Source organism: Rana temporaria, chromosome 12 (assembly GCF_905171775.1).
Source record: "Rana temporaria chromosome 12, aRanTem1.1, whole genome shotgun sequence".
NCBI classification, from domain to species: Eukaryota; Metazoa; Chordata; class Amphibia; order Anura; family Ranidae; genus Rana; species Rana temporaria.
In genome coordinates, this window is record NC_053500.1 from 57,670,989 (window position 1) to 57,689,839 (window position 18,851).

Below are 18,851 nucleotides of genomic sequence, written 5' to 3' on the forward strand. Positions count from 1 at the left end.
CCCAGCAGCTTCTCTTCTCTCAGCACACAGGGGGATAGTTTCAGGATAGGGGCGAGGGTGCCTTCCTGAACCTTTCACTCTGTATGTAGCATCCTCCTGAGCCCTGCACTCTGTACGTAGCATCCTCCTGAGTTCTGCACTCTGTACGTAGCATCCTCCTGAGCCCTACACTCTGTATGTAGCATCCTCCTGAGTTCTGCACTCTGTATGTAGCATCCTCCTGAGCCCTGCACTCTGTACGTAGCATCCTCCTGAGCTCTGCCCTCTGTACGTAGCATCCTCCTGAGCAAAGCACTCTGTACGTAGCATCCTCCTGAGCAAAGCACTCTGTACATAGCATCCTCCTGAGCCCAGCACTCTGTACGTAGCATCCTTCTGAGCCCTGCACTCTGTACGTAGCATCCTCCTGAGCCCTGCACTCTGTACGTAGCACCCTCCTGAGTTCTGCACTATGTATGTAGCATCCTCCTGAGTTCTGCACTCTGTACGTAGCATCCTCCTGAGTTCTGCACTCTGTACGTAGCATCCTCCTGAGTTCTGCACTCTGTACGTAGCATCCTCCTGAGTTCTGCACTCTGTACGTAGCATCCTCCTGAGTTCTGCACTCTGTACGTAGCATCCTCCTGAGTTCTGCACTCTGTACGTAGCATCCTCCTGAGTTCTGCACTCTGTACGTAGCATCCTCCTGAGTTCTGCACTCTGTACGTATCATCCTCCTGAGTTCTGCACTCTGTACGTAGCATCCTCCTGCATGTAGCACCAGCATACAGGAGGCACACTGACCACCAATATGCTGGGCCAGTGGTTACCTTTTATTTATCTCATGGATGAAATGTGAGAAATAACGTGTATATTAGATATGTGCATTCCCGTTCGTACGAATGTTATTTTCGTACGAAAATGTTCATTTTCGTACCCGCAGAATAATGTGTACATACGAAAAAAATAAACCACCAAAATACAAAAACGACAGGATTACGAATGAGCCGCATAACGAACAACCGCAAATACGAACGAACGATCTGACGAAAATACAAAAAAACGAAAATGGCAAAAGAACAAAAATTACATCTATAACAAAAGATTTGCATTCTGTATCCTGTTTGAATCCCCTCTCTGTTCGTATCCTCAGCCGTATGTTCACACGACATCCACAACAAAAGATTTGCATTCTGTATCCTGTTTGAATACCTTCTCTGTTCGCACCCTCAGTCGTATGCTCATATGACATCCACAATTGAATTCCTTTTTTCTGTTTGTATTTTGGATTCAACAGAATGCAAATATTTTGCCACAGATGTCACACGAACACACGACCGAAAACACCAAAAGAAAAAGGACCCAAAATACAGAATAGAAATCTTTTATTATAGATGTCATTTTCGTTTTTTTGAATGGGCAGTGAGTGTAGTTAGCAGCTTCTCTTTTGTGCTGAGTAGTACAGTAAAGCCAAATAAACTTTTCTGTGGATTTTCATCTGAAGGGAGATCAGTTGGCCAGACTTTTGAACCCAAAAATGGTTTTCTGATGGAGTTTAAAAACGAACAAATTTTCTGAGAACGAACGGAAAACGATCGTTTTTATGTTTGTTGTTAAAAAAGTCTGACCAAGTGTATGGGGCTTAACAATCGTTAATATGGATGAGCCGCGTGTTGAAAGTGCCGCGAATCCCCGCGATATATTTACGAAAGTACAAAATGACGAAAATCCTTTTTCTGTTCGTATCTTCAGTCCCATGCCCACATGACATCCACAACAAATTGTCATAGATGTCACACGAACACACGACCGAAAACACGAACAGAAAAAGGAATCCAAAACAGAATGCAAACCATTGACGAAAATTCACGAAAATTATTGTCTAACAAGTAACGAACATGAATTAAACAGAATAACGAACCATCCCGCATGTACGAAAATAAAACGATCGGAATACGAAAAAATCTCGTCATACGAAAAACGAACAGGAACGAACAGGAAAACGGGCGTCTTACGAAAAACGAACGGAAACGAACCTACGGAACGATGCGAAACAGAACAAAAAAAAAACGAATTTTTTTTTCTGTGCACATGTCTAGTGTATATATATATATATATATATATATATATATATATATATATATATATATATATATATATATATATATATATATATATATATAAAATTATAAATCATTCCATAAACACATAGCACATACACTGCATATATCAATCCCCGGTTTTCATTTTAAAAATCTGGTCACCTTATACTAAGGGGGGGTTTGCACTGGGGGTGTTTTCATTAAGGGGGGTTTGCACTGGGGGTGTTTTCACTAAGAGGGGGTTTGCACTGAGGGGGGGGTTGTACTAAGGGGGGGTTTGCACTGGGGGTGTTTTCACGAAGGGGAGGTTGCACTGAGGGGGGGGGGGGGGTTCACTAAAAGGGGGGGGTGTCTGCACTGAAGGGGGTGTGAACTGAAGGAGGTCTGTGTAACATGCAGGGGGTCCAGAGCTGTGGGGGCTGTGTAATGTAAAGGGGTCCAGAGGTGCAGGGGGCTGTGTAATGTAAAAGGGGTGCAGTGATGCAGGGTGCTGTGTAATGTAAACGGGTCCAGAGGTGCAGGGGGCTTTGAGATGTAAAGGGGTCCAGTGATGCAGGGGGCTGTGTAATGTAAAGGGGTCCAGAGGTGCAGGGTGCTGTGTAATGTAAAGGGGTGCAGTGATGCAGGGTACTGTGTAATTTTAAAGGGGTCCAGTGATGCAGGGGCTGTGTAATGTAAAGAGGTGCAGGATGCTGTGTAATGTAAAGGGGTCCAGAGGTGCAGGGTGCTGTGTAATGTAAAGGGGTCCAGAGGTGCAGGGGGCTATGTGATGTAAAGGGGTCCAGTGATGCAGGGGGCTGTGTAGTGTAAAGGGGTCCAGAGGTGCAGGGTGCTGTGTAATGTAAAGGGGTGCAGTGATGCAGGGGGCTGTGTAATGTAAAGAGGTGCTGGATGCTGTGTAATGTAAAGGGGTCCAGAGGTGCAGGGTGCTGTGTAATGTAAAGGGGTCCAGAGGTGCAGGGGGCTATGTGATGTAAAGGGGTCTAGTGATGCAGGGTGCTGTGTAATGTAAAGCGGTCCAGAGGTGCAGGGTGCTGTGTAATGTAAAGGGGTGCAGAGGGCTGTGTAGTGTAAAAGGGTCCAGAGGTGCAGGGGGCTATGTGATGTAAAGGGCTCTAGTGGTGCAGAGGCTGTGTAATGTAAAGGGGTTCAGTGATGCAGGGGGCTGTGTAATGTAAAGGGGTCCAGAGGTGCAGGGTGCTGTGTAATGTAAAAGGGGTGCAGTGATGCAGGGTACTGTGTAATTTTAAAGGGGTCCAGTGATACAGGGGGCTGTGTAATGTAAAGAGGTCCAGAGGTGCAGGGTGCTGTGTAATGTAAAGTGGTGCAGGGGGCTATGTGATGTAAAGGGGTCCAGTGGTGCAGGGGGCCACTTTACTGGACTTGCCCCCCAGGCCTAAGGCTGCCAGCCCTCCCCTGATGACAACAAACCAAAGCATAGAAGTAAATCAACAACAGAATGGCTTAAACAGAAGAAAATACACATTCTGGAGTGGCCCAGTCAGAGTTCTGACCTCAACCCGATTGAGATGCTGTGGCATGACCTCTAGAAAGCGATTCACACCAGACATCCCAAGAATATTGCTGAACTGAAACAGTTCTGTAAAGAGGAATGGTCAAGAATTACTCCTGACCGTTGTGCACGTCTGATCTGCAACTACAGGAAACGTTTGGTTGAAGTTATTGCTGCCAAAGGAGGTTCAACCAGTTATTCAATCCAAGGGTTCACATACTTTTTACACCTGCACTGTGAATGTTTACATGGTGTGTTCAATAAAAACATGGTAACATTTAATTATTTGTGTGTTATCAGTTTAAGCAGACTGTGATTGTCCATTGTTGTGACTTAGATGAAGATCAGATCACATTTTATGACCAATTTGTGCAGAAATCCATATCATTCCAAAAGGGTTCACATACTTTTTTTTGCAACTGTAAATGCTTCTGCGGGGTCCAATGGTTGAAAGTAGGTGGTGAGAAAGCTACAATTCTACCTGCTTTTACCCCTTGTTTGTTGTACTGGGCACTTGCAGAGCGGCCTCATTCGCTTGAATGGGTCATGCTAGGCAGGTGCTACACCCACCAACCATGACTCTTTCTTTCCTGCTGCTGGCACCACTCTGGAGACATAAGAGCTGGATAAAGGGTGTAGAGCAGTTGGTATCACTCCACATAGGACAGGAGCCATCACTACAGAGGAGGATTCAGCTTATGTGGATCTTGCTTCTTACAACAGCCCCAACTTTACAAGTGGTCCCTCTGCATTGCACTCTGTTTGATGCTCTGGAATGGCGGGTCAGCAAGCCCAGACCATGTTCTACCAGTCACCTGTCCGCAATCTACTGGTAGACCACAATCTACATGTTGTTCACCCCCCCGGTATACACAAACAGATGGCTTTTTCCAGATCCTACTCAGAATAGAGAGCTACCCAATCCAGACTTGCTTAGATGCTACAGAGCCAGATCCTGCACAATCAACAAATGGAACAAACGGAACAAATTAAATAAAAAAAAATGGAAAAGGGTAATTTAACACAAAAAGGTAAAAATAGGTAATGGTAAAAACTTAGAGGGAGTTGGAGACCAAATACCAGAACATACTTGCATATGTAGTCCAAAACAATGAAAATAGTACCGCTTGAATGCCCCCCCAAACCTGTGCCAGTCAGATCAGTATGTGAATAGACAGGATCAACTCTTCATGCTCTAGTAGGTGACCATCTGCACACAGACAATCATTCCCTGCTGCATAAATGTGAATGAAATGAGTAAAAGAAGTCTATAGCTCCTGTTTTCTACCGGTAGAGAACTTCTCAGATGCGTTTAGACTTTAACTGTAGAGGTAATCTGCAACAAGGACCGCTAGTGATTATATAGTGTCATAAGCCATAAATGTACAGAATGTGGGCAGATTGGTTGTGACTCGTGAGTGCTTGGAGGACAAACCTGCAGGATGTGCAATAGTATACTAAGTCAGTAGAACCACAGTGTACTGCATGAACGATCAAATTGTCACGTTGGCATCACGACAAGACCACAAAGCAAACTGCTTGTTAATGGAATTTATAAAGATTGGGTCAATGCAAAACCAAATGACCTGCCATAGGAATGTCCCCACTACAAAACCTCAGAATCCAATCAAAAAAATAATAGTAAAGAAAATAAATGACTTCCTAACAAGTCCAAAGAAATCAAAAAGTCCCATCCCTATGGCCAGAACACTATTAGACTGGATGTCACACCACTTTCTCAAGAACTTCACATTCACAACCATATTTTTTTTAAAACTTCAACTTTAATAAAAATGCAATAAAATTATCCCCTATTTGGTATACACTATACATGTTTTTTACCAAAAATATGTAGAAGAATACGTATCGGCCTAAACTGAGGAAATTTTTTCTTTTCTTTTTTTTTTTATAATTCTTTGGGGATATTTATTATAGCCAAAAGTAAAAAATATTGAATTTTTTTCAAAATTATTGCTCTATTTTTGTTTATAGCGCAAAAAAATAAAAACCGCAGAGGTGATCAAATACCACCAAAAGAAAGCTCTATTTGTGGGAAAAAAAGGACGCCAATTATGTTTGGGAGCCACATCGCACGACCGGGCAATTGTCAGTTAAAGCGACGCAGTGCCGAATCGCAAAAAGGGGCCTGGTCCCTTACCTGCATATTGGTCCGGGTCTTAAGTGAATAAAGACTGCAGACATAGCACAGGAGATGGTCAGAGACTGTAGACATAATATAGGAGATGGTCAAAGACTGCAGACATAGTACAGGAGATGGTCAGAGACGGCAGACAATAGTACAGGAGATGGTCCATAAGACCCCTTCCACACTGGAGGCGTTTTTCAGGCGCTTTAGCGTTAAAAATAGCCCCTGTAAAAAGCCTCATCTGCAATCCCAGTGTGAGAGCCCGAGTGATTTCACACTGGAGCGGTGCGCTGGCAGGACGTCAAAAATTTCCCTGCAAGTAGCTTCTTTGAGGCACTTTAGTGTGTGTATACACCGCTCCTAAAGCGCCCCTGCCCATTGAAATCAATGGTCAGTGCCTGCAAAGCGCCTCGGCAGTGGCGATTTGAACCCTTTAGTTGGCCGCTAGTGGGTGTTAAAAGTACCTCTAAAACTACAGTAAAGCGCAGCTAAAACTAGCGGCGCTTTGCCGCCGAGGCCCCCCCACTGTCAGTGTGAAAGGGCTCTTAGTACATCTCATGATATATGACATCTGTAGATGGACTACTGAGGCGCAGGAAGGGACAGGGGCTGTGTATCCTATGCAATCTATCATGCCATAAAACATCTGAAGCAGGGGCAGCCCAGAGCACGTGTAAAGGGATGCTGGGGATGCCATCCTCCAGCACACTAAACACTGTGACTCACCTCGGTTCTCTCTGCAGCCCTAGTTAGAGATCAGAGGGGGAGGCATTCCAACTGGAGTTGGTAGAGACAGTGCAGGATCCCAGACTCCCAGTGTGAGGAATTTATTCCTGCCCATCAGCACTCAGCAGCCACTGAAAACTAGAACCCTTGTGTCGGGAAGTGGAGCAGCCCCTCCCCCGAGCACTGCCAGAAGGAGGGGCGAACTCTGGCACTTCGGTGCCCCACCTCTGCAGGCGCCTGGGTTCTATAAAAATACATTGTTTACTGTGAAAATTACAATTGCAGTTTAGGAGTTAACCACTAGGGGGCGCTGAAGGGGTTAAGTGTGACCTGATATGTGTTTCTAACTGTAGGGGGGCGGGGCTGGACGTGTGACATCATTGATCGCCTTTCCCTATATCAGGGAACAGGCGATCAATGACAGTGCCACTGTGAAGAATGGGGAAGGTGTGTTTACACACACCTCTCCTCATTCTTCAGCTCCTGTGACCGATCGCGGGACACCGGCGGCGATCGGGACTGCGGGTCCCGTGGCCACGGAGCTTCGGACCGTGTTGCGTTCCGAAAAAAAAGGATGACAGGACCTCTTAAATATGAGATCTGGGGTCAAAATCAGATCTCCTAAAATGCATTAAAAAAAAACTTTTTTTTTTCAATGGATCAAAAAATGCTAAACAGTGGCAAGCTGCATTTTTGAGCGTTTATTAGCCCGCGATTTTCGGGCGTTCATAAAAAAGACCATAAACTCCACTGCTCATTAAAGCTGTAAAACGTCCATGTGTGCATGGACACATAGGCTAACATAGAGTGAAGTTTTTTTTGGGCTTTGAAAAAAAACTTCCAAACTCCAATAAATTGCAGTTTATCAGCTCCAGTGTGCATGGAGCCTAAAAAATATATATATAAAATATCAACAATTATATTAGAATATAAACATTGTTAAAAACAGCACTTTCACAGTATTGATCATAAAACCATCACAGAATATCCATGTGGCTTGAATGTGTATATGCAGTAACTTCAGCTCTACATGTTTCGCCAAAATTTCGGCTTCCTCAGAAGTATTTTGTCACATTTTTTGGAGTTTTGATTTTTGCCACTATGAAAATCCCTTTTGTTATTTCTTTCTCAAAATCTGAATGCCACCATAACCAATAGTCTACATACATACAAACTTATAAAGATATATTCTTATGTTTTTTGCAAAAGTACATATTTTTTGCCGTTTAGTGGGCTAAAACCTACAATCAGATCTGAATCTGAGAGGGAATACAATTATCTCTGATTTGGTTGTATTTTGTTATTTGTAATGCTTTTATATTATTGATTACTCACTATACACAAATTAACCACTTAAGCCCCAGACCATTTTGTAGCTAAAGGACCAGGCCACTTTTGGCGATTTGGCACTGCGTCGCTTTAACTGACAATTGCGCGATCGTGCAACATGGCTCCCAAACAAAATTGGCGTCCTTTTTTTCCCACAAATAGAGCTTTATTTTGGTGGTATTTGATCACCTCTGCGGTTTTTATTTTTTGCGCTATTAAACAATTCTAGAGCCACAATTTTGAAAAAAAATGCAATATTTTTTACTTTTTGCTATAATAAATATCACCAAAAAATATATATATATATATATATATATATATATAAAAAATAAAAAAATCCCCAGTTTAGGGCGATACGTGTTCTTCTACATATTTTTGGTAAAAAAAATTGCAATAAGTGTTTATTGATAGGTTTGCGCAAAATTTATATGGCCAGATTCAGAGAGCTTTACACCGGCGTATCAGTAGATACGCCGTCGTAACTCTTAATCTGCGCCATCGTACATTTAAGTGTATTCTCAAATTGAGATACACTTAAATGTAGCTAAGATATGACTGTGGGCGCCGTCGTATTTTAGCTGACTATTTAGGCCGGCCGCTAGGGGCGTGTATGCTGATTTACGCCTAGAATGCGTAAATCAGCGAGATACACCTATTCACGAATGTACGCTTGCCCGTCGCAGTAAAGCTACGCCATTTACGTAAGGCGTTTTCAGGCGTAAAGTTAGTCCAACAAAAAGCTGGCCTAGCCAATGTTAAGTATGGACGTCGTTCCCGTGTCGAATTTTGAAATTTTTACGTCGTTTGCGTAAGTCGTCCGTGAATGGGGCTGGATGTAATTGTGGCGTAATTTGGAGCATGCGCACTGGGATACGTCCACGGACGGCGCATGCGCCGTTCGTTCAAAACGTCATTTAGGTGGGGTCATGGTTTATTTACATAAAACACGCCCACCTCTTCACAATTTGAATTAGGCGCGCTTACGCCGGCCCATTTACGCTACACCGCCGTAACTTAGGACGCAAGTGCTTTGTGAATACAGCACTTGCCTCTCTGACTTACGCCTGCACAAAGTTAAGCCAGTCTTTCTGAATCTGGCTAATAGTCTACAACAGCCCTCAAAATTTACACTCGCCACTCGCATTTTGTGAGTAAATTTTGAGGGCTGGCGAGTGGCTGGCTGCTTGGGAGCAGGGGGGGCGAGCGAGGAGAGAAGAGGAGCCGCCGCCGCCGCGTTCAAACCGCGGGGAACATTACAGCTTTTAATTCAATAGCTGTGTTCCCCACAGCCCCTCCCCTCCAGGAAACTGATAGGCAGATCACCCATCCCGGGATTGGATGGGTGATCTGTCTATCAGAGTTTCCCGGACAAGGGCGAGGGGCTGTATAAGATGCACGTTGCGGGGGGAAACACCTATTGAATTGAAAGCTGTAATGTTCCCATGGTTTGAACCATTCGGCGGCGGCTCCTCCTCTCCTATACAGCACACAGGTAGGATGGGGGGACTCTGGCTGCAACATGTGTGTGGGTGAGGGGGGACTCTGGCTGCAACATGTGTGTGGGTGAGGGGGGGCTCTGGCTGCAACATGTGTGTGGGTGAGGGGGGGCTCTGGCTGCAACATGTGTGTGGGTGAGGGGGGGCTCTGGCTGCAACATGTGTGTGGGTGAGGGGGGGCTCTGGCTGCAACATGTGTGTGGGTGAGGGGGGACTCTGGCTGCAACATGTGTGTGGGTGAGGGGGGACTCTGGCTGCAACATGTGTGTGGGTGATGGGGGACTCTGGCTGCAACATGTGTGTGGGTGAGGGGGGACTCTGGCTTCAACATGTGTGTGGGTGAGGGGGGACTCTGGCTGCAACATGTGTGTGGGTGAGGGGGGACTCTGGCTGCAACATGTGTGTGGGTGAGGGGGGACTCTGGCTTCAACATGTGTGTGGGTGAGGGGGGACTCTGGCTGCAACGTGTGTGGGTGAGGGGGACTCTGGCTGCAACGTGTGTGGGTGAGGGGCACTCTGGCTGCAACGTGTGTGGGTAAGGGGGACTCTGGCTGCAACGTGTGTGGGTGAGGGGGACTCTGGCTGCAACATGTGTGGGTGAGGGGGACTCTGGCTGCAATGTGGGTGAGGGGACTCTGGCTGGAAAATGGGGACATTTTGCTGCATTGGTAGACATGGGCAGGCTGCATTTTTGGGCACGGATTAAGTTGTTGTTAATATTTATTACTTAAAGCGGGGGTTCACCCATACATAAGACTTTTTTCCCCTTAGATGGATGCTCGTTTTGTCTAGGGGAATCGGCTAGTTGTTTTAAAATATGAGCTGTACTTACCGTTTACGAGATGCATCTTCTCCGCCGCTTCCGGGTATGGGCTGCGGGACTGGGCGTTCCTATTTTGATTGACAGTCTTCCGAGAGGCTTCCGACGGTCGCATCCATCGCGTCACGATTTTCCGAAAGAAGCCAAACGTCGGTGCGCAGGCGCAGTATAGAGCCGCACCGACGTTCGGCTTCTTTCGGCTACTCGTGACGCGATGGATGCGACCGTCGGAAACCTCTCGGAAGACTGTCAATCAAGAAGGAACGCCCGCTCCCGAAGACCCATACCCGGAAGCGACGGAGAAGATGCATCTCGAAAACGGTAAGTACGGCTCATATTTTAAAACAACTAGCCAATTCCCCTAGACAAAACGAGCATCCATCTAAGGGGAAAAGAGAAAAAAAAACTTCATTGGGTGAACTCCCGCTTAAAAGGGTCACTAAAGAAAACATTTTTTTTAGCTAAATAGCTTCCTTTACCTTACTGCAGTCCTGGTTTCATTAACTTATTGTTAATTTTTGATTTGAAGTTGCTGTAATTCCTCTCTGTTCTGGACACTTCCTGGTTGTCTGTTTCCTGATCACCACAGTACTGGGAGATTTCTCACTGTGGTGACTAATCAAGGAGGTGTGATTACTGTTTGTAAAACGAAACTGGATTGGTGCTGATGGGTTTTAGACAAAGCATTGCTGCACTCTATTGGTTCTCTGGCTCTGTACATCAGAGAACCAGGAAACAACAGCAAAAACGAAACTAAACTGTAGGTACATTATATGATTGTTTTTTATCTATTTTTAATCATTTTTAAAAGGAATCAGTTAACTATTATGTCTCTATACCCTGTAAACAGTCATTTCGGCAATTTTTTTTTTCCTTTAGTGACCCTTTAATTCTACATAAAACATTTAAGTGTAATTTCATGAGATTTATGAGGGTGTGTCTAAGGGCGGGATTAGGGGCGGGACATGGTAGGGGTTGGGTGGGGCAACTGGTGGCGAGTATGCCTTAAGGCCTGGCTAGTAACTCAGGACTTGAAATTTTGAGCCCTTGTCTACAAAATAGGGGATAGTTTTATGGTATTTTTATTAATATTTTTTTTTACTAGTAATGGTGGCGATCAGCGATTTTTTTATCGTGACTGCGACATTATGGCGGACACATCAGACACTTTTGACACTATTTTGGGACCATTGTCATTTTTACAGCAATCAGTGCTATAAAAATGCACTGGATACTGTGAAAATGACACTGGCAGTGAAGAGGTAAACCTGTAGGGGGCGCTAAAGGGGTTAAGTGTTTCCTAGTGAGTGGTTCTAACTGTTAGGGGGCGTGGATTGGCATGTGTTGTCACTGATCGTCGTTCCCTATGACAGGGAACAGATGATCAGTGACACTCTCACTAGGAAGAACGGGGAAAGGTTTGTTTACACTTTCCTCTCCCCGTTCTTCAGCTCTGAGACCCGATCGCGGGTCCCGCGGGCGTGGTCATGGAGCTCAGGACCCACGGCTAGGCTCTTAAAGGCAACGTACCTGTACGTGCTTATGCCCAGCCGTGCCGCTCTGCCGACGTATATCGTTGTGTGTCGGTCGTTAAGCGGTTAAGAGTGTATTGCTGCTATTCCTTATTGTTAAGACATATCTAAGCCAAAATATTGAAATGTAATATATTTCCACCAGTCAGTCCATAGATGCAGTGGTTGAATTAGTTTTCACTTTTCAGGCTAAGAACATGTTCAGCAAGTACAGAAATACCTGTTGATCTTGTTTTATATTGTGTAAATAACTAGTCCCATCAATCCACTATGTAATGGAGATAAACAAGAGCAGACATGTTTGAAGTCCAGCCTGTATGACAAACATGGCTCTCTCCATAAATACAATGGAGAATTATAGTAGACATAAAGGGGCAGGAAGCTCTTTTTTTGCAGGACCCGTTTATTAGACAAAGATAGGGTTGCCACCAAGGCCGGACTGGCCTACCGGAGATCAGGAGATCTCCCGGTAGGCTGCCTGTCCTGCGGCCGGTTTCAGTTGCGGGGGCTGCAGCGCTCTCTGTCCCCTCTCTCCTGTGTATCATCACGGAGCTGGCCTGGCTGCCTGGGTCTGTGTTCTGCGATGACGCTGTAACACGGACGGTCCCGCCCCCATAGACCGGCTCATGTGATAGTAGATAGAACCAGTAATCATCCTATCACACAAGCCGGTCCAAGGGGGCGGGACCGTGTTACAGCGTCATCGCCGAACACAGACCCAGGCAGCCAGGCCAGCTCAGAGTCAGTGATGATACACACAGGAGATGTCATGCCCGCCGCACAGCCCGCCGAGGTGCTTAATAGGAGGATCGAATTCGGCAGGGGCTGCATATAGATTAATTGAGCTTTCTATATTCCTCCATACAGCCGCTGAATGCTTGCAGGAGGGAGAGGGGGAGAATCAAGTATTCCGCAGCTGTATGGAGGAATATAGACAGCTCAATTAATCTGTATGTAGCCACCCTGCTTCTCCTTCTATCAGGTTCTCCTTGAAGCTCCCCCCCACTTTTCTCCTCCCCCACCACAGTTCTCTCTACCCCTGTTCTTTCTGCCCCCCCTGATCTCCCCATCCTTCTCCAGCCACCATCCCAGTGTACCCCCCCAGTGCTCTCCACCCCTGTCCCCCCCCCCAGTGCTCTCCACCTCTGTTCTCCCCCCCCCAGTGTTCTCCATCCCTGTCCCCCCCCTCAGTGCTCTCCACCCCTGTCCCCCCTTCAGTGCTCTCCACCCCTGTCTCCCCCCAGTGCTCTCCACCCCTGTTCCCCCCCAGTGCTCTCCACCCCTGTTCTCCCACCCCCATTGCTCTCCACCCCTGTCCCCCCCAGTGCTCTCCACCCCTGTTCTCCCCACCCCCCCAGTGCTCTCCACCCCTGTTCTCCCCGCCCCCCCAGTGCTCTCCACCCCTTTTCTCCCTACCCCCTGTGCTCTCTGCTCCTGTTCTCTCCCCCGCCAGTGCTCCCCACCCCTGTTCTTTCTGCTCCACCCATCGCTCTCCAGCCCCCCAGTGCTCTCCAACCCTGTCCTTTTTGGCTCCCCCTCCAGTGCTCTCAAGCTCCCCCACAGCACTCCCCGCCCCTGTACTCTCCACTCCCCCCGCATTTCGCCCCCACCCATGTGCTCTCCAACCCCGCCAGTGCTCTCCGCCCTCCATAGTGCACCCAAGCCCCCCATACTTTCCACCCCTGTTTTTTTGGCCCCCACTGGTGCTCTCAAGCTCCCCCAATTGCTATCCAATCCCCAGTGCTCTCCACTCCCCCCTGCTCTTTGCACCCCCCAGTGCTCTCCAGCCCCCGTGCGCTCCAACCCTGTTCTTTCTGCCCCCCCCCCCAGTGCTCTCAAGATCCCCCTTAGTGCTCTCCAGCCCCCCCCTCAGCCTCCCGTGCTCTCCACCCCTGTTCTTTTTGGCTCCCCCCCAGTGCTCCCAATCCCCCAGCGCTCTCCGCTCCCCACCCCTGTGATGTCCACTGCCCCCTGCTCTTTGCCCCAACCCATGTGCTCTCCAACCCTGCCAGTGCTCTCCGCTCTCCCTTCTCTCCAGCTCCCACCCAGTGCTCTCACTTCCCCAGAATCAGAGGACAGGCTGACTGGGGACAGAAAATGAGGATGGCTGAAGGTGCAGGTGGCCAGGGATCACTCCATCTCACAACAAACAGATCCTCTGGAAGGAGCACTGTCCCCATCCAAAATGACAACAGACCCTGCATGCTGATAGCAATCATGGATATCCGGCTGGCATGGAAGGTACCGTACCGAGCATCAACAACACACCTTCCCACAGACAGGGACTGCAGACTGGGACATGGGCCACAGGAGGGGCTGCAATAATGGGGACAGTGAGACTGCATTTGATGGGCACAGTGATGCTGCATTTGATGGGCACAGTGAAGCTGCAATGATGGGCACAGTGAGGCTGCAATGATGGGCACAGTGAGGCTGCATTTGATGTGTACAGTGAGGCTGCATTTGATGGGCACTGATGAGGCTGCATTGAGCTCTTGTATCATGTCTGCAGTCTCTGACCATCTCCTGTATCATGTCTGCAGTCTCTGAGGGAGTCTGGAGAGGAGTCAAGAGTGGGAGCACCGCTGGGATGGGGGTCATGGGAGAAGTCAGATGTCTGTGGAGAGGAGACTATATAGGATAAAACTAGAGCCACCAAGCTGGAGCCGACTGACTGAGCCCTGCATGGTGCACCTGAGAGGAGGTCGGTGACAACACCGCTAGGCCAGTCTGAAGGGGGGGTCACTGATGTAAAGGGGAAGTAAATACGATAATGTAAGGGGGCACTGATATAAAGGTTTCCCCCTTACATCAGTAACCCACTACCCTTACCGTATTCTTTCTGCGGAAGGTGATCCTCCCCCCACATTCTGAGTTCCTGGGGTCCCCCATGATGATTGACCACTTTTACCTGGAATTTGCGTTTATAGATATAAAGCCCTCTGTGCTTTCATATCTGTCTTATGTATATATAATACACTCTTTAAATGTGCTTTAAAATGTATGGTTTTCCCTTTCATGAACAAGAAAATAATGACGCTAAGCTGGCACGCTGGTATGAAAATGCTGTGGGGCTGGTATGAAATTTTTTCCAGGGCTAGTTTTTATTCCCAGTCCGGCCCTGGTTGCCACCAGTGGCGCCTGGTGGTAAAACATTTTTTGAGGGGGGACAGCAAACATTATCACCCCCCCCCAGTCGGTTGGGTGGGTCTGGTGCATGTATCCCATCTATAGTGGGCGACTTCCGTTTCCTCCCTCCTCCTTTTGTGGCCAATTGGGACTCTTCTCTTTTCGACCAATCAGAAAACTATTTTCAGACCTGCTTCTGATTGGACAGATTGAGTATTAGTGTTTCAATAGCGAGTATTCATTCGCTGTTGTAACAGGGTGGGCTCCTGGCGCAATGCTCTGCACCACAAGCCCATCCTATCTTGAAGCCTATCAGAGCCTCTGGCTCTAATCAGGTGCTTAAAAAAAAACACCTGCCTCTGTAATTCACGTGTCCGGCATCCTGAAAGGAGAAGGACACATGAATAGGAGGTGGCGGTGTCCTGTCAAAACAGTGGCCATGGATAGAGCACAGGGGTGATGGCCATGGATAGAGGGGGCGGCACTCCGGTGCCCCTAATGGACAGGCCCCCACTGGTTGCCACCTTTTCTTCAAGCCAAACCCGAACATTTTAGCGGCCTGGGAAACCTTTGGGTGCCCCAAGGAGAGTAACAAAGACTGGGTGTGGTCAATTTGCTTTTGCTGAGGGGGCGTGGCTTGCGGTGGAGCTGAATGGCGGCTTAGTCCCGGAGCTCCGTAGCCTGCAGAGAACCAGCGGCACATAGCAACCCTCCGGACCCGATATCCGGCCACCACACCCGGCGTTCCAGCTCTGGAGACCCATGGGATCATGTCCAGAAAGCGGAAGGAGCAGAGGAAGCCCCAGCGGTTGACGGATTTCTTCTCCCCTCACCAGCGTGGAGGTAGGCAAGATGGCGCCGAGGCAGCGTCCACGCCAGCACACTCAGTGCATACTAACCACCCTGAAATGCCATGCGGCCCCCAGGACAGAGGCTCCCCTGACACTCTGCAAACTCCCTCTCCCTCCTCAGCATCAGGCAGCCCGGCCAAAGCTAAGTTCAGGCTGGACAGGGAGGGATCCACGCAGGCAGTTAGCCCTGTACATGAGTCAGGTGATGACACACGAGAGCTGCCAGACTCCATCGAATCTTTCCCCACAACTCATCAACCGGTAATAGACACTGTATTAAAAGATATGCTGCTATCCTTAAGGAGCTCATTACAATCAGACATGATGCAGTGTATGCATAGATTTCACACTGATATACAGGCAGTAGAGGCCAGAGTGGAGCACATTGAGCACAAAATTGGGGAGTACGCTGTTACTATCAATGACCTAGTCGACTCACATGAGGAGAGGGAAGGGGATACAGAATGGATTAAAGCGAAACTCGCAGATATTGAGGACAGAAACAGACGCAACAACATGAAGGTGCGGGGGGTCCCTGAGTCTGTTTTGCAATCGGATCTGCGCTCCTTCGCCTCCGCCCTGTTCAAGGAACTTCTCCCAGATCTTTCTGATCTTAAGCTCACCGTGGACAGAATACATAGACTGCCCAAACCAGCCTTCCTGCCTGACCAGATTCCCAGGGATGTTATCCTGCGATTCCACTTTTTCCACGCCAAAGAGCAACTAATGGCGGTTATGCGCAAAAGAGAGCAAATTCCCTCGCAGTACCAGAATCTGCAGTTTTTCGCAGACTTATCCCAGTATACTCTGCAAAAAAGGAGAAATTTGAACACCATCACTAAGGCGCTTAGAAACCATAAGATCGTTTACAGATGGGGTTACCCTGCTAAATTGTCTGTCACCAAAGATGGCCACACACACACTGTGGATTCGATGGATAAAGGCATCTCTCTACTGGAGGAATGGGGGATTCTCCCGGAAGATGCAGATATTCCAAAACCCTCCTCCAGATCCAGGTCAAGGTCTGATCCTGCGTGGAAAACAGTCACCGCTAGGAACGCCAAATCACACAACTAAATCTGGATGGAGCACTTGCCTACTTGTTCTCTCCTAGCAGGAATGTGCGGAGAGCCTTTAGGCCTAGACTCATCCCCACTTTAACCTGTGCAGCGCCCCGCTGCTTTCAGGTATTCCTTCTAGGGATCAAAGGGCTCATGCCCAGTTCATGTTGGTTACATGCCAATTGCTTGACTGTTTTTTTTTATTATGTTTTCGTGTTTATCTTTTTTTTTTTCTTGTATTCCTCCTTTTTTTCTACACCTCACCACCAAGTGTTGCTTCAGTACCGCAATCACCGTATACAGATGAGGAGTCTCCCTCCGCAAAGTGTAGGAGAAGAAACTGGCATCTTCACCTTACCCAACTTCGTACAGAACACCTTTACCTTTTCAACTAATTGTGAGTACTTTGCTAACCTCTTCTTGGTACAAATAATTTTCTGCATGCCATATTCAGAATGGCCACTGGAGGGAGCCCTCCTCTCAAAAATGAATTCCTGTCGTAATTCAACACCGACTGTCCTATTACTGCTGCAATGGGGGTAAAATTTCTTTCTATCAACTCCAATGGACTAAACCATCCCGTTAAAAGGAAGTCTATGTGGAAAGAGGCTACTTCCAATCGAGCTGACATCTTATGTGTTCAAGAAACACATTTTTCCTCACTGTCGCCTCCCCCTTGTTCTCATGGAAGCTTTCCTCATATCTTCAAAGCTAATTCGCCTAACAAAACAAAGGGGGTCCTCACGGCCATCAGAGACATGGTTGCCTTTACTCTACACGAGATTGCCCTTGATCCTAGTGGCCGTTACATTATCTTAGTGTGTGATATTAACACCACCACGTTCCCTATCGTGAATGTCTACTCCCCGAACAAACATCAAATACGTTTCTTCCGTTAGCTAATGGTCAAAGTCGCAGCTCACCAGAAGGGTAAGCTTGTCATGTGTGGGGATTTCAATGCAACCCCAGATCCGGGTATTGACTCTTCCTCAGGTGCCAAGCGCTCGAGCCCGTCATTGTCAGCCTCAATCCATAGTCACGACCTATTTGACGCATGGAGGTATCTCCACGCTGGAGAACGGGATTTTACTTTTTTTTTCCCGCCCCATGGGGCATACTCCAGAATTGACCTCTTTTTAGTTGACCAACTTACTCTTTCTAAAGTGTCGGCCACTGCCATCAACTCAATAACATGATCGGATCACGCATCCATTACGCTCACTCTGGAAGATGGTATGGCTGACAATGCACCGTCTCTATGGAGGGTCAACTCATTCCTATTGCAACAGGCCGAGGCTAAAAGTCACATTGAAAGACACTTGAAGGATTTCTTCAGCAACAATGAGGGTTCTGTTCAGGATCAATTTGTCTTATGGAACGCCCATAAGGCGTATATTAGAGGCATTCTCATTCAACTAGGGGCGAGGGCTAAGAGGCAGCGGCAGCAGAGAATGGCGGATCTGACCAAAGAAATATTCCTGCTTGAAACATCTAACAAACAAAATTTGCTTTTGCTGACATCATCCTGCCCCCAGTGATGTCGAAACTGTCCCCAGACAGCCGCTCAAAACTTCTGGACAACAACAGATTTGTGTATGACTACCTTGGTTACTTTGGGAACCACTACCTGGTCTGAATAATGTGTCCTGGTCAATTCCGGACAGGTGGCAACCCTAGACAAAGGCTTGGGTTTCTGACCTCCGTATAAAGGCCATTAGGTTGGGTCCACCTTGCCTCCTGGAGGCCAAACTCGGCCTGGGGACCTGGGGTCTGGCCCCTACTGGTTCAGGGGGACTTGCCACTTTCCGCATGGAGCCCGATCTCGGCCTCACCTTCCAGGTTGGTCCCGGTTGGGTCCACCTTGCCTCCTGGAGCCCAAACTCGGCCTGGGGACCTGGTGTCTGGCCCCTAATGGTTCAGGGGGACTTCCCACTCGCCGCATGGAGCCCGATCTCGGCCTCACCTTCCAGGTTGGTCCCGGTTGGGTCCACCTTGCCTCCTGGAGCCCAAACTCGGCCTGGGGACCTGGGGTCTTGCCCCTAATGGTTCAGGGGGACTTGCCACTCGCCGCATGGAGCCCGATCTCGGCCATACATTCCAGGTTGGTCCCGGTTGGGTCCACCTTGCCTCCTGGAGCCCAAACTCGGCCTGGGGACCTGGTGTCTGG